Source organism: Loxodonta africana, chromosome 23 (genome assembly GCF_030014295.1).
Source record: "Loxodonta africana isolate mLoxAfr1 chromosome 23, mLoxAfr1.hap2, whole genome shotgun sequence".
In the NCBI taxonomy this organism is placed as follows: Eukaryota; Metazoa; Chordata; class Mammalia; order Proboscidea; family Elephantidae; genus Loxodonta; species Loxodonta africana.
Window position 1 is genome coordinate 74,293,780 of NC_087364.1, and position 14,425 is coordinate 74,308,204.

A 14,425-nucleotide genomic window follows, 5' to 3' on the forward strand; every position below is an offset into this window, starting at 1 on the left:
AGAGGGAAAGGGGGAGTCATTGTTTAGGAAGCATTGTGTTCCCGTTTATGGTGATGGCAAGTCTGGTCATGCATCTGGTGGTGGTCACACAACATGACTGCTGTAACTGCTGTCACTGAACTGTAAGAGTGAAAATGTTTAACTGGCTGACGTTGTTACATAGTCATGCGTCACTTAATGTCCATGACATGTTCTGTGAAACAGGGCGTTATGTGATTCAGACGTTGTGCGAACGCCATGTTATACACCACTAAGTCCTGTTCTCTGATCAGGATTTCTGGACTCTATTACAGGCAGTCTCCGGGTTACGCAGAGGGCCCATTCTTATGTCTGTCCTTAAGTCAAATTTGTAGGTAAGTCGGTACAGGTATATATGGTTCTTACGCGGTGTCAGTTAGTCAAGTGTCCGTCTTAGTATGTAGTATATATTTTACCTTTCTATGCGTATAAAACACTTCCAAATACACTAAGATATCTCACACATAATACAGTACATATGTGTGTGTTCGTTATTACAAACCATTGCATTTAACTCAGACTTTAATACAATAGGTTTTACGGGAGTCTTTTCTTAAGCACGAGTTGTCCGTTAGTAGAACTTTCTTAACCTGGGGACTTTACTGTATAACCTTCTGGGCTCACGGACGGACGTATACACGGTCAGACGTTGCCTGAATATGCGGCACAGGACTGTACGTATTTTTGCAACAACAAAAAAAGAGTCACTGAGGCATCCGAGGCTGCAAAGTGGATCAAAGACAAAGAAAATCAACTGGCCCTTGATCCATCGGGACGTGTCACAGAGTTTTGCTGGCAGGGGAGCGGAAATGGCAGGTGGAGGGTTAAGAGTTATAATGAACATTCCCTGACCCTTCTCTCCTTCTCTTTTACTTTTTCTACTTATTACAAAAAAAAAAAAAATACGAGAGAAAAACATGTTTCAAAATAGACTTTCTAGAGCAAGGAAATGCCTCACGGTGAAATGCTGGTGGAGAAGTTGGTTCTGATGAGTTTATTTGTGTGGGGGAGGGGGTCCGGGTGGGGACCAGTGGGTTGGGCTCATGCAGGGGGTCATTTCTTTTCCATTTGTCACTTTTAAGCCCAGAGGTAATTTTATAGAAGTCTTTGCCAGAGTTCTATAATCCCCTAAATATTAACTTGGCCTTAACTCAACACACCCCATCACAAGAGGCTCAGATAATTTCTAGTTTGAACAGTTTCTGGTTTCTGTTGCCAAAGTAAAGTTTTTAAAGGTACCTCTAGGGATGCCCAAGGCAGGGCCTAATTACCTCCCTCCTATAAGTTGGAATCGACCCAAGGCAACAGGTTTGGTTTGGTTTGGTGTGAGCAGAAGGAGCCCTAGTGGTGCAGTGGTTAAGGTGCTCAGCTGCGAACCAAAAGGTCAGTGGTTTGATCCCACCAGCCTCTCAGTGGGAGAAAGATGTACAGTCTGCTTCCGTAAAGATTTACAGCTTTGGAAGCCCTATGAGGCAGTTCTACTCTGTCCCACAGGGTTGCTATGAGTTGGAATTGACAGCAGTGGGTTTAGTTTGGGGTTTTGTGTGAGCAGGGACTCCCCTTAGGAACAAATAGGCCCTTGGGCAGCTTGTTGCTCTCACTAAGCCAGGAGATGAGACTATGAAGCTGGCATGGGTGGAGAGATTGGCAGCCTCTCTTCCTGGCTCCTTAAATGAAAGAAAAATAATATTAGCTTAATGTTTGACGTTCTTGGCTTAAGATCCCGTGTCTGGGATAGGTACTCCTGCAGAGTTAAGCCTGTCAGAGCGGAAATAGGAGAATGCCATAGATCAAATACACGTCTGAGTCCTAAATTCCTAGGATGTCTATGCCTTACTCCTCTGCAATCCCTTGAGTCATCATCCATCACAAGAACGATAGAGAACTCTAGAGAGGACCTCCCAGCTCCACAGCGCTATCACCTGCTTCAAGACAGCGATGCACCGGAATGACTACATTTGAATGCTAATGGAGAAAGGAAAACAATATGTCTAGGTTCTTGGTACTCTGTTCTGCCTCTGACCTGCTCTGCTGGCAAGAGCAGAAACCCATAGATGCCCAGTTATATGTGGACCAGAATGTGGTCATGCCAATGGCAGAACTTGGCTGACATGAAACAACTCCATGGTTTATTTCACTCACCTAAGATTTTTTTCCCCCAAAGATTTCAAACGGAGATGGTTGTGAAGAAATGGACTGCATATGGCCTTATGGCAGAAAGGCCCAGGTTGATGACTCCTGTCTCCCGGTTACTGCTTTATGACCCTCAGTCTCATTTTTGTCATATAAAAATGTGATTAATGATAACTGCATCACCAGATTGCTGAAAGCATTGTGTAAGACAATGAATTGGAGAGTGTGGCCTGCACAGAATGCATATGAAAAAGTCAAATGGTAAAACCCTGGGTGGCAGCTGCTCGGTGGGAAAATGTGACAGAAGGGGGCTCGTGCAGGTGGTACTAGACCTGGAAGATGAGCTTCTCCTGCCCAAAGCCAGACCCAAACCAAACCCACTGCCGGTGAGTCGATTCGGACTTGGAGCCACCCTACAGGACAGAGGAGAACTGCCCCATAGGGTTTCCATGGCTGTAAATCTTTACAGAAGCAGGCTGCCTTATCTTTCTCCCATGGAGTGGCTGGTGGGTTTGAACTTCTAACCTTTCGTTTAGTAGCCAAGCACTTAACCACTGTGCCACCAGGGCTCCTGCCCCTAAGCCAGAAAGAACTATAAAACCCCTCCTAGCGCTGGAGATCTGTGATCAGCCCTGAGTGAAAGGGATGTGACTCATGGACAGAGGAAACCATAGCATCCTGAAGTGTGTGTCTTGAAGGAGAGAGACCCTCTCACTGGGTGAGCATGTAAGAACTGGGATGTACAAAGAGTTGATTAAAAAAAAAGTCTCTATACTTCAAATATGAACTCCGAGCAATTGCAGACATCTACCCAGTGCTAGCTGCCACGGAGTCTATTCTGACTCATGGCGACCCGATGTGTGTTGGAGTAGAACTACGCTCAATAGGGTTTTCAATGGCTCATTTTTCAGAAGTAGATCGCCAAGCCTTTCTTCCAAGGTGCCTCTGGGTGGCTTTGAACCTCCAACCTTTTGTTTAGCAGCTAAGAGCATTAACTGTACCATCCAGGGACTCCAATTGCCACTAGAATAAAATATAAAAGCCCTGATACAAGGAAGTGACCAGTCCAAAGCTGATGACACATTACTTGTTTACTTTTCAGTCAGTCGATAGAAACACAGCTAGTTAGAATTGCTGGGATATGATTAGTCAAAAGCACAGTAGTGGCTAAGCTGGAGAGAGAACCCCCTGTGATTCAGTTCCCAGTGTGCCTAGAGTTCAGAAAAAGTTACGCAGATGGCAACTTCAAAGCTAAACTGGGACAGATGTCAAAAAGAAACAGGGATAATTTGAGGGAACCGAAATAGCAAAGAGCCAGGTCATCAGAGTCAAGTGAGAGCTGCTTTACCCTCAGCTCTCAGTCACTCATCCCACAAGGGGCTGCAGGGGGTCAAGCCCCTCTCCCCTCTTCTCCTGCAAATACACTTTCCCCTCTTCCCCCCAGGTCTAGCTTTGGTGTTCCTTGTCTCCTTTGAAACGGTGAGCCAAGCCATAGGTGCTTGATGAAAAGCTATTTTTCTTTTTTGTGGTTCTTTTCTTTTGAACATTGCTATGTTACAGGAGAGTGGCCTGGATCCCCTGGTGAAGCTGTGATTGCATTGCTCACACAGCAGGGCTGCCCCCCATCACTCCACTTGGTCCGCACATGGCCCAGCCAGCCCCTCTGGGGTCCCACACTCCCTGGGCTTGCTTCACTGTCTCCAAAGCTGATGATGGTGTCTCCCACCAACATCTCTTGCTGATAAACAGATTCTCGACATACCTTTACGGACCTTCACATGGCCGTAAATGCTGCTAAAAGGAAGGACAGATGGCCGAGTAAATGAACAACAGATGGGACCTAAACGGTGCCACATGTCAGATTTAACCTCTTCAGTCAGAGGAGGGAAACCTACAGCCACTGCTTTCCTCTCCATGCATGGAGATGTAACAACAGCCAAGGCTCTGGCCACAAATGACTGTTACCGGCGTTCTTCTTACACAAGTGACCACCGTGGACCTTTCTAGACTGAAAAGATATACTTGTTTCTTATTAAAACTGTGGTTTCATTCTTAAAAGTTACCTTAAAAAACCCATTGCTGTTGAGTTGATTTTGACTCATAGAGACCCTACAGTACAGAGTAGAACTGCCCCATAGAGTTTCCAAGGAGCACCTGGTGGATTTGAATTGCCGACCTTTTGGTTAGCACCTATAGCTCTTAGCCACTGTGCCACCAGGGTTTACCAAAGTTACCTTGGCGGGGGGAAGTACATTCAGCTTTGCCTGAGCAGGGAACAATGGTGACCATCAGATGTTTTTAATGATGGTCCTGAAACTACGAATGTATGTTCCCTGAGCCAACAGTTGCTCTCAAAGAATCAATTTCTCTCTGTATAAACATGTCTTGTCCCCCCAAAATGGGAGTTCTTGTATGTGCTTTTAAGATCCTATTTTACTTTTACAGAGAGTAGGCTCTGAATATTAGCTTTCTCAAGTCTGAGGAGACTAGAGGAAAACAGAAAGATTTGACTAACACTTCAGGGCAGTAATGTGGGTGTTGGAGTTGTGGAGAGGGAGTATGAGCTGTTAGGTCAGAGGAAGATAAGATCACCATGGGCTCGGATGGCTGGGGAAGATCCCATGGGGAAGTGGTTCCAAACTGGAGTCTTGGAGAATGGCAGCCTTCAATGGGAAAAGAGGCACAAAGAGATCATTTGAGAAAGGAATGGTAAAGTTTCAGTGGCGTACCATTTTGGGGAGGAAGAGGCAAAAGCCACCCTTGATATTCCTTTAAATTTCATTTGAATTATCCATGAAGTACTGTGAACACTGGAGCTCTCATGCATGCTAGAAATTGAGACGCATTGGGCAGACTAATGGAAGAAATGAAAGGAAACTCTACGGGCTGATGCCAGGCATTCCTACTATTCTCCTTCCAAGAACTACCATGGACTAGAGGTAAATAGGGGTCGGGCAGGTAATTTCACCTTGTTCTTGCCTGTCTGTAAGGTTTGATCCATTATGCTTTAATATGAAGCCTCTATAACTCTAACATGTATTAAAAGATTTTGTTGTTGTGAGGATTTTGTTGTTTTTCATCCAACGTAACATGGCTGAAGGCCTTCTAGGAAACCCTATGGGGCAGTTCTATTCTGTCCCGTGAGTCAGAATAGACTCGATGGCACACAACAACAACAACAATACGAGTTGAATAACAGTTCGATCAGACCCCAGACAGTATTTTTTGCAAAGTTGTAGGGAAAAACTTAGACCTGCTCTCTATCTACCTGATCTGAGCTGGCAATTTCTGCTGTGAACTCAGCAAAGAGCCGTCACTCTGAGCTCTTGGGCAATGTCTTCGGGGGCTGCTTCTTGCACCAGGGTTAGGTTCTGTGATTCCCAGAATGTGAAGGTGGGAACTCTGGAACAATAGGTAGCAAAGGGTCTCACGGTTTGAAAAGGGCCTTTACAGGCCATGTTGCTTGGCTATCCGTAAGGGCCACATATCGAATCAAATCCCTGGCTCTATGCTGAAATTCATTTCTTTGCTGTTTGTTGCATGATATCTGGGATAAGTCAAAACTTTGGGGCTGCTCCAAGGAGGAAAGATTACATGTCCTTCTCCTGTGAGCATAATCTTCATATTCTATTTCCCCTTCATTTCCCCACACAGGTTGCTTTATCTCCTTTCTTCCACTGTGTTATCTCTTCTCCTTTATACCAATATCAGGTTTACACCTACCCAATTGGTTTTGACTCTAGTTTATCTTTCATCCTTTTTTTTCCCCCCAAGCATGATTCTTAAAAACAAAGGACAAACACCCTCACACACAATCTTACTACTACCGCCATCACCACTAAAACAACAAAAGAATGTTGTTGTTCTTGTTAGGTGCCATCCAGTGGGTTCAGACTGATAGTGACCCCACAGACAACAGAAGGAAACACTGCTCAGTCCTGCACCATCCTCACAATGGTTGTTATGCTTAAGCCCATTGTTGCAGCCACTGTGTCAATCCATCTCCTTGAGAATCTTCCTCTTTTCTGCTGACCCTTTACTGTACCAAGCATGATGTCCTTCTCCCAGGACTGGTGCCTTCTGATAACATGCCCAAAATATGTGAGATGAATTCTTGCCATCTTCGCTTCCGAGGAGCACTCTAGCTGTACTTCTTCCAAGACAGGCTTGTTTGTTCTTTTGGCAGTCATGGTATATACAATATTCTTCACCAACACCATAATTTTTTTTTTTTATTGTGCTTTAAGTGAAAGTTTACAAATCAAGTCAGTCTCATATAAAAATTTATATACATCTTGTCCTATAGGATCACTATGAGTCGAAATCGACTCGACGGCAATGGGTTGGGTTTTATATACTCCTAGTTGCTCTCCCCCTAATGAGACAGCACACTCCTTCTCTCCACCCTGTATTTCTGTGTCCAATCAGCCAGCTTCTGTCCCCCTCTGCCTTCTCATCTCCCTGTCCGACAGGAACTGCCCACAGAGTCTCATGTGTCTACTTGAGCCAAGAAGCTCACTCCTCACCAGTATCATCTTCTATAAAAAAAAGAATAGTCCACTCCAATCCCTGTCTGAAAAGTTGGCTTTGGGAATGGTTCCAGTCTTGGGCTAACAGAAGGTCTACAGACCATGACTGCAGGGGTCCCTCTAATCTCAGAAAGACCGTTAAGTCTGGTCTTTTTACAAGAATTGGAGGTCTTTATCCCACTGCTCTCCTGCTCCCTCAGGGGTTCTCTGTTGTGTTTCCTGTCAGGTCAGTCACTGGTTGTAGCCAAGTACCATCTAGTTCTTCTGGTCTCAGGCTGATGTAGTCTCTGATTTATGTGGCCCTTTGTGTTTCTTGGGCTCATAATTACCTTGCGTCTTTGGTGTTCTTCATTCTCCTTTGCTCCAGGTGGGTTGAGACTAATTGATGCATCTTAGATGGCCTCTTGCTAGCGTTTAAGACCCCAGACGCCACTCACCAAAGTGGGATGAAGAATGTTTTCTTAATAGATTTTATTATGCCAATTGATCTAGATGTCCCCAGACCCGCGCCCCTGCTACTCTGGCCTTCAAAGTGTTCAGTTTATTCAGGAAATTTCTTTGCTTTTGGTCTAGTCCAGTTGTGCTGACCTCTCCTGGATTGTGTTGTCTTTCCCTTTACCTAAAATAGTTCTTGTCTACTAATTAGTGAATACCCCTCTCCCTCCCTCCCCACCGTCGTAACCATCAAAGGATATTTTCTTCTGTTTTAAGCGATTTCTTGAGTTCTTTAATAGTGAATTCATACAATATTTGTTCTTTTGCAACTGACTAATTTCACTCAGAATAATGCCCTCCAGATTCCTCCATGCTATGAAACGTTTCAGGAGTCATCATTACAACACCATAATTTAAATGCACCAATTCTTCTTCAATCTTCCTTATTCATTGTCCAGCTTTCACATGCAGATGAGGTGATTGAAAATACCATGGCTTGAGTCAAGCACACCTTAGTCCTCAGGGTGACATCTTTGCTTTTCAGCACTTTAAAGAGATCTTTTGCCGCAGATTTGCCCGATGCAAAGCGTCATTTGATTTCTTGACTTTTGCTTCTATGGATGTTGGAAGAATATTACCAATGGTTTAACCAATCCAAGGTTTGGGGGAGCTTTATTTGCTTTAACTTTTCTTATAAACATCTTTTTTTTTTAATGACTTTGACAGCTTTGGCTAAGGTTTGGCTGAGAGAATTGTAACTCTCCCTCATACACACACACCTGGGACTTGCGGTTGTGTAAGGAGGCAGGACTAGCATACCCCTTTTTCCCATCACCATCCTTTCTCCCTATCTTTTTTCCATTTGTCCTATTCACCTCCCCAAACCCTGCTTTCTTTCCACGGTTTTCAACCTCCATTTCTATGTTATACACAAGGTTGCCACGAGTTGGAGCTGACTGAACAGCAACTAACAGCAAAACAACTTCTTGAATTGGGGCCTGAGCCTAGTCCTTTAAAAGACCACCTGTGACAAACTGCCCTCAATTCTTATGGTACCTGGTTAGTGCGGCCTTCCCGGCACCAGATTCATTTGGCAAAGGCTGGCTTCTGGTAGAATGATCACTCAGGGCTCGGCCAATCACACAGAGGCCAGGGGCTCGGCCTGTCCTTGCCTGCTTGCCTGGATCCTGGCAGGCCAGCAGCCCGGCTGCTAGGGGCTGCAGAGGGGGCTAGACAGACCTTTCACAGCTCCGAATGGTGTACATCCCGTCTTCCATTCTGACACCCTCTCGTTCTCAATCCACAGTTGCCATCATACTCCTTTCCCTTCTCCAGGATTAATTTTAAAACCTAAAATTCTAAACATTCTACTTGGCTGGCTCAGTGTTTCGCCTCTGTTGGTTTATTACTTAGATATAAACATTCTTCCACAAACCGAGGAGCAGCAAAAGGGCAACGTGCTTACCTGGTGCAGCCCACAAAGCTCACTCGATGGGCTCTGTGTCATTTGGCACAAGAAAGTCTCCGGCCTGCTCCAGCTTTCCTTCCCTCTATTATGCTAATTGTTTTTCTTTTGATAATCTTGTAGTTTTGGCCTGAAGTCTGAAGTCTGGCCTGCTGGGCTATGTGTCAGATTTGTAAATTAGATGACATCTGTTTTGCATTTTATCATCTTTCTTTTTCTTTCAAGCTCTCCTGGCTTGTTCATTTCCCCTGTAATTGTAAGGCTCAGACTTTGCTGTTTGCTTTAAACAAAAGCGTAGACCTTTTTGCTTGGGGTGGGGTGGGGTGGGGTAGGCGAGGAGGCGGCACAGATTAAAATTTCTGAAGCTAACGTTAACAATGAAAGCCATTCAGGGAACAAAATGTCGGGAGAGAAGCCATAGCAACCAAAAGGCTCGCTGCCCACACCAGTGGTTTGAGGTTCCCACTGAATAATTACAATCGATTAGACGAAGATTGACAGCCAGGGTTGAGCTGGGAGAAGAGGTTGATTGAGATGGTGGTGGTGGTGGTGATGGGATGCCGGGTGAGCAGGGACCTTTTCATCTTTTCACATTTAATTCTCTCTCTCTTTTTTCTCAGAAAAATAGCAAAGAAAGGAGACACATGCTTTTTCATACAAGCAGACTCGCATTTTGATTCTGAGACTTTTGCTCCCCCCTACCTACATATCTCATAAGTTTTCCTTTTCTTAGGGAAATTATTTATGGCTAATTGGATTGGGTTTATTTACTTAGGATCAGTTTTTCTGTTACCATGCCTAATGTATCACTCCTGTATAACTTTATTTTCCCTCCTTATGCCAACCTTTTTCAGGCACATAACCTCACAGATGTCAGTGGCCTCTTGATGTCTCACATTCGCGGAGGCATTAGAGAGAGGATGGGTCATTGACCAACATGTGCCTGAGCTTTCATTTCTGATGCACAGATGGACCCGTCATCACCGGCAGAAGAAGTACGCAGGTGGCTGTGCACGGATTACACAACAGTCCCCCCAAACAGCGGCTGTAGAGCTTCTAAACCAAAGTTCTAAAACCACCACATCATGAAAAGTGGCCAAAAGTGATTCCGTGTTTGCATTACAAATGACAAATCATGCCTTCATGACGTTCTCCTTGGATTTCTTGGAGGCTGCCATGTTTAGGTTGTTGCTACGTAGGCCATGGGTCCGTGAAAATGCCATTTTTGAATGATATATGTGTATAGCAGTGGTTCTTGGCCTGGGTTAATTTTATCTCCCTGAAGACATATGGCAATTTCTGGAGACATTTTTGGTTGTCACAATTAGGGGGCAATGGCACTACTGGAAGGAGCCCTGGTAGCGCAGCAGTTAAGCCCCCAGCTAGAACCAAAAGGCTGGCGGTTGGAACCCACCAGCTGCTTCGAGGGAGAAATTTGTGGCAGTCTGCTTCCGTAAAGATTACAGCCTTGGGAACACTGTGGGCAGCTCTACTCTGTCTAACCCACACGGTCGCTATGAGTCGGAATCGACTTATTCTCCCACCCTACCCTGGATGTACTTGCTTCAGCCACAAAGAACCTCTTGCTCTTCCTCAGTCTGGGTCACACTCTCAAGCCCCTGAGTCTTTGCATGTACTGTCCTCTCTATCTGCTAGGTCCTTTCTCCCTCTCTGGGGAATGTTCATTCATAATGTGCAATTTAACCTACCCAAAACGAAACCCGTTGATGTCGAGTTGATTCTGACTCATAGCGACCCTAAAGGACAGAGTAGAACTGCCTCGTAGGGTTTCCAAAGAGTGGCTGGTGGATTCGAACTGCCAACTTTTGTTAGCAGCTGAGCTCTTGAACACTGAGCCCTAGTGCCTAGCAAAATGTCTAGCACATGGAAGATACTCAATAAATACGGAATGAACTCAAACTTCACTCTCTCTGTAGGACATTCTCCAATTCCCTGCCTGTTGGTCAGCACATCTCTCAGGTTCCATAGCATGTTGTACATCCCCCTAAAACAAACCTGTTGTCATGAAGTTCATTCCGACTCACAGCGACCCTGTAGGACAGAGCAGAACTGCCCCATAGTGTTCCAAGGAGTGGCTGGAGGATTCAAACTGCTGACCTTTTGGTTAGCAGTTGAGCTCTTAACCACAACGCCACCAGGGTGCCATGTTGCACATACTTCTACCAAAACTTCATGACACACTGTGACTGTGAGCCACTCCAGGGCAGGGATGATGCCTTATGCCTCTTGGGACCTCCAGCCCCTGCACCATGCTGGACATGATGTGGACCCATGTGACTAAACGCTCACTATTTTTTCAAGATGGCTTCCGGTATGTTTTGTTTATTTTCTGCTTGTACTTTCATTTGCTTTTATTTTATGCTGGATTTATTCCCCGGACATAAGCTTTTGTTCCTTCAGTTTCTTCTGGGGTATCTTCTCCTTCTGTGCAATCTCCTCTTCTGGTTTCAAAACAATTTGTCCCTTTTCAGTGAGGATCATCTCCATGTGTCAGTAGGAGCTCATTTATGGCTTAATACTATCATAAACTCTATAAGTATGGTGCTGCATTTTGGGGGCTTTTCTCACCTGGACATGCTCCATGACCAGAGAATCTATATCTAGGCCCTTAACTTGGGCATTACTCTCTGCGTTTCTAAGCATATGCATAAAAAATTCAACACTCTTTCTTGGGCCACTAACCCTGTGTCCAGCCCCACTGTTTGGCCTGGTGTGGGCACACCTACCAACTCCATCATTATAAAAACGAAATGGCACACACCGCTTCTCTAAAGTGACATCTTTCAGGTACTTGGTGGCTTTTTGGATAGGCATAACCTTGATGGCCTAGGCAGTTTCACGTGTGTTCTTAAAGTGAGTATGAAGATTTGAACCTCTTGACTTGCATTATTTTGTGGGGTTTTCTGGGTCTTCTTGTGTTTTTTGAATCTTGTTTCATACTATGGAAATGGTATGCATCGTTTTTTATCACAAAACACAAAGAATTTTTTAAATATAATTTTTATTGTGCTGTAAGTGAAAGTTTACAAATTAAGTCAGTCTCTCACACAAAAACTTATATACACCTTGCTACATACTCCCAATTACTCTCCCCTAAAAAAAAAAAAAGAAAGAAAGAAACCCTGGTGGCATAGTGGTTAAGTTCTATGGCTGCTAACCAAAGGGTTGGCTGTTCGAATCTGCCAGGCGCTCCTTGGAAACTCTATGGGGCAGTTCTACTCTGTCCTATAGGGTCGCTATGAGCCAGAACTGACTCGACGGCAAAGGGTTTTTTTTTTAATGGGTCTAATTTTTTTTTTTTTTTAATTTTTTAATGATACAGCCCACTCCCTCCCTCCACTCTCTCTTTTTGTATCCATTTCGCCAGCTTCTAACCCCCTCCACCTTCTCATCTCCCCTCCAGGCAGGAGGTGCCAGCATAGTTTCAAATGTCCACCTGACCCGAGAAGCTCATTCCTCAAAAACACAGAACTTGATGCCTAGTCTCAAATGGACCCTGCCTCTTCTCCAGAGGAGAATGCTTTCTAAGGCACAGGCTCTGCAGTGTGGACATGGGGGTCTGAGCTCGTGTTCTTTCACTTAACAGCTGTGCTAACTTGCAAAGATATTTAGCCAGTCTTTAAGCCTCTGTTCCACCTCATCTTAGCCAAAAGGTCGAGAAGTGGTGAGCCTCTGTTTCTTTATCTGTAATATAGGAATGATGATATCTGTGCTTCCTAACTCTCAGGGTTATGAGGATCAAATGAGATTTTATGTATGCGAAAGTACTTTGCAACTTCTAAAGTTCACAAAACTTCTCAAGTCTCTCCCGATTCAAAACATAGCAAAACAAATAAAGCCCCCTCCCTCAATCTTCACGGCCTTCTTTATTTGTTCCCACAAGCTTCTTGAAGGAGTTTCGTGCACTGTACCCACTCCCTCTTTGACCCCAGGCACCCTGTGTTCTGCCCCGCCGTACCACTGACAGCTCACTCACCACAACTGTCAATTTTCTTGTAGCCAAAACCAGTGGACACTTTTCTGTTCTTTCCTCATCTGGTCTCTCTGCAGCACTTGGCTTCCATCTGTACTTGTTCCCTTGGCGTTGGCACAGACATCCTCTCTCCGTTCGCTTTCTTCTCCCTGACCACCTCTCACGAGCCTCTTCACTGATGTCTCTCTGACAGCACTTTCTGGAATCCCACCCTTGGTTTCTTTCTCTTTCTGTGCATTTGCCCCTGATTATTTCGTTTCTCCTTCCCCCACGGCTTCCACAGCCATAGCTGCCAGTGGCTTCCAGATACATCTACACTTTTAGACCAAATCTCCCTTCTAAGTTTCATGTTTCCAACAGCCAGTTGGGCACTGGTTCCTGGATGTTGCAAAAGGAGTTCAAATGCAGCAAAGTAGAACCTCAGTTTATAATCCTCCACTCCCACCAACAATTTTTCCTCTTCCTGACCTCCTTCACTCTGTCATGATAGCACCGTCCGCCCAGGCTCCTGAGCCAGAATCCTAAGAATCATTCCTGATTCTTTCCTCTCCATTGGCTCTCGCAACCCATTTGTTATCAAGGCACATCACGTCTTACTTCTTGTTGTATTTGTTCTTTTCATCCCCTCTGACTCATTCTTAGAGACCCCCAATGGACGGATTTCCCTGACTACAGTCTGCTGCTTCCTGAGACATTCTCTGCACTGGGCTTAGAGTGAGCTTCCTAAGATGTGGATCCGATCTGATCCCTGCCCTACACAAAACCCCACCCTAACTCCTTATGGCCTACTTTGTGAAACTCAAACTTCTTAGGACAGTGTTATGGATTGAATCGTGTCCCCCCAAAATATGTGTTGGAACTGTAATTATACCGTGGACTGCCAGAAGAATGAACAAATCTGTCTTGGAAGTACAGCCAGAATGTTCCTTAGAAGGGAAGATGGTGAGACTTTGAGGTACTTTGGACATGTTATCAGGAGAGAGCAGTGCCTGGAGAAGGGCATCATGCTTGGTAAACGAGAGGATAATCAAAAAGCAGGAAGACCCTTGTCTTAGTCATCTAATGCTGCTCTAACAGAAATACCACAAGTGGATGGCTTTAACAAACAGAAGTTTATTCGCTCACAGTCTAGTAGGCTAGAAGTCTGAATTCAGGGTGCTAGCTCCAGGACAAGGCTTTTTCTCTCTGTCAGCTCTGGAGGAAGGTCCTTATCATCAATCTTCCCTTGGTCTAGGAGCTTCTCTGTTCAGGGACCCCAGGTCCAAATGATATGCTCTGCTTCTGGTACTACTTTCTTGGTGGTATGGGGTCCCCCGTCTCTCTGCTCGATTCTCTCTTTTGTATCTCAAAGGAGATTGACTCAAGTCCAAACCTAATCTTGTAGATTGAGTCCTGCCTCATTAACATAACTGTCTCTAACCCTGTCTCATTAACATCATAAAACCTGTTGCTGTCAAGTGGATTTCCACTCATAGCGACCCTACAGGACAGAACAGAACTGCCCCATAGAATTTCTAGGGAGCAGCTGGTGGATTTGAACTGCTGAACTTTTGGTTAGCAACTGTAGCACTTAACCACTACACCATCAGGGTTTCTTTATCTTAGTACACAAGGTATTATTACCCTTTACAGGGTTTTATTACTTATAATACTTACCTGCCATAAAAATATATATATGCAGTTAACCACTACACCACCAGGTTTCCTCATTAACATCACAGACGTAGGATTTACAACACATAATCACATCAGGTGACAAAATGTTGGACAATCAAACAATACTGGGGATCGTGGCCTAACCAAGATGACACACATTTTTGGTGGACACAAGTCAATCCACAACAACCCTCA

At 44.8% G+C, this 14,425-nt stretch overlaps 1 protein-coding gene and 1 pseudogene across 2 annotated transcripts in view; both read right to left on the reverse strand.

Annotated features, from left to right (window-relative positions):
• Nucleotides 1-14,425, reverse strand: part of VEPH1 (ventricular zone expressed PH domain containing 1) — a 251,398-nt gene that overhangs the window by 115,139 nt on the left and 121,834 nt on the right. The gene's annotated exons all lie outside the window — the stretch shown is intronic.
• LOC104846446 (large ribosomal subunit protein uL22-like) lies at nt 9,486-11,430 on the reverse strand (annotated as a pseudogene).